The 2504-nt window shown below is 38.0% G+C and overlaps 1 pseudogene; it reads right to left on the bottom strand.

The window, feature by feature from the left end:
* Positions 1–276: 276 nt before the first annotated feature.
* Positions 277–1301, bottom strand: LOC135231823 (olfactory receptor 4A5-like; annotated as a pseudogene).
* Positions 1302–2504: the final 1203 nt, after the last annotated feature.

Here is a 2504-nt window from a genome sequence, read left to right as displayed (position 1 = left end):
CCTAGCTTGTCACAAATATACTTGTTTCACTTTCTTTTTCTGGTCTTTGCTGTAAAAAGGGCTCGCTGGAAGTGCCTGTCTATTCTGCCATCTTGGCTCAGCCTCCTATTTTTATTTATAATATTAAAAATATATATGCCCTTTATCTAGCCTCCAGAATAACTCTATTAGTTTAATTCTAACCCCAAAGAGTAATTTATTCTGTATTTTGGATGTCTTTACATTAATAAAGTGAAGTATTCGTAGAGAATCCATTGAATTGACTTAATCGTTCATTGTGATCATTTATTGCCTATTTCTTGCTTTAGAATTAGCAATGATATTTTCAGTGTGGGTACACATTTTTACTCTACCTGTAGTTAACCTTTTACTTAAGATTTTTTCCATAGCCTTTTTCATCTCAGAATTTCTCAAGGTGTATATCAGAGGATTCAACATGGGAGTGATAACTGTATACAACACAGTCATGGATTTCTCAACAGGAAAGTTGGAAACAGGTCTAACATACAAGAAAATACAGGGGATAAAAAAGAGGACAACCACTGTGATGTGGGAGCTGCAGGTAACCAGCGCTTTGCGCCTCCCTTCCTGACTGTAAGTCTTCAGGGAGCTTAGGATGACCCCATAGGAGATTAGTAGAAGGATAAAAATTACCATACAGGTGGCTCCACCATTGGTAACAACAGTGAGGCCTATAAAATAGGTGTCGGTGCAACCAAGTTCCAATAACGGGTACATGTCACAGCTGAAGTGATCAATGACATTGGGGCCACAGAATGGGAGGCTGTACACAAAGAGAAGTTGAACCAAAGAGTGCAAAAATCCTCCAACCCAGGCCACCACCAGCAACAGAATGCAAACCTGTCGATTCATCATGGTCAAGTAGTGCAGTGGCTTACAGATGGCCACACAGCTGTCATAGGCCATTGCCACCAGAAGAAAGACCTCAGTACCAACAAATAAGTGTCCCATGAAGAGCTGGCCCATGTAAGCTGGGAAGGAAATAGTCTTTTTATCATAGAGTAGGTCTACAATCATTTTGGGAGAAATGTCAGTGGAATAAACAGCATCCATAAAGAAAAAAAAAATTTTTTTTTCTTTATTAGTGACGGACAGGCAAGGAAGAAGTACATGAGGGAGTCCAAGGAGGGGCTAACAATAATGATCATGACAATGAGCACATTTCCCACCATCGTCACAGTGTAGATGAGCAAAAACATGACAAATAATGCTTTTTGGCCCTCAGGATCCTGAGTGAGTCCTAGGAGGACAAATTCTGTTACATTGTTTCTGTGTCCCATTTACTCTTCTGTAAGACCTGTTTCAGAGATGGGAGCTCAGGAGAACAAACCTGTAATGAAATCATGAAATTATGAGTATGTCCATTAGGTCATGGAGCACTTCTGCACCATTTATCTTCTACAGTGGCTTATACATAAGAAACATTGACAAATGTCTACTGAGATTCTCTTCCAAAGATTCAAATATGCCTACCCTTAACAATTCTAGTTCTTCTCAGATAACTGCATTGTGCCTACAGTAGACAAATTCTATCTCTAAATCTTAGTGGATCTTCTATAAATAAGTCAGAGGCCCAACAGTCTTTCATTCATTTAGTATTTCTTTTTTAAAACATGACAGTACTTGATATAGAGGTCTGCGTGACAAAGAGGGGAAAGATGTCTGCTGTCAAGAAACTTATCCTCTGGTGGCGAAGATAATTAAATTGACATAGAATCAGTACTTAGAGTTGGTAATCTTTATTGTGAGTCCCTTTACAATATGATCTATATATCACCAAAAATAACCCCTCTTCGGGAATATCTCACTAAATATTATGATATTCCACTATTAGAAGTTTGGATCTTCCTGCCTCAAAGGTTGTTCACTCTTTATGAATCTCTCACTAAATTTGAAGAGCCTGGACTTCGAAATGTATCAGATTACTATAAAATTTTTTGCACATTATTCCCTGTAGCAATTATTTGGGCATAGTCTTAAGGATCCGCAATGCTTTCCATTTCCTCTTTGCTTGTCCCACAACTCAACACACTTCTATACTCTAGTGACATACAGTCAGTACTTTGATTTGGTAGTATTTGTGGTGAGTGCCCTTACAATATGATCTCTATTTTAAGCAAACATTTTTAACTGAAGTTAGCTGCCACATAACGGTTACCAACTAGAACATTAACAGCCAGTATTTTCAAACCAATTGGGGGTAATCTGGGCAGTAATGGGGGAGAAAATAGAAACTGTAAAGAGAAGTAGAGGACAATGGAACAGGGTTTTATGTATAATGCTTCTTAGGCACTGATAGTGGACACAATTAAGAACTTCAATGTCAAGATTCCAAAAAGAAACATACTCAAAGGAAAAGACCAAACTCAGTGTAAGAAAGCATGAGCTTTAGTGATTTTCTAAATTTAGTCACAAGCCTGTCTCAATTCACTCACTGGAAAATAAAGGATTAAATAGATGATCTTAGAATCCTTCTTTGACCG

The sequence above is a fragment of the Loxodonta africana genome, chromosome 7, assembly GCF_030014295.1.
Source record: "Loxodonta africana isolate mLoxAfr1 chromosome 7, mLoxAfr1.hap2, whole genome shotgun sequence".
NCBI lineage: Eukaryota > Metazoa > Chordata > Mammalia > Proboscidea > Elephantidae > Loxodonta > Loxodonta africana.
The sequence above is the reverse complement of the archived record's forward strand: the minus strand, read 5'-3'. Positions and strand labels throughout refer to the sequence as shown.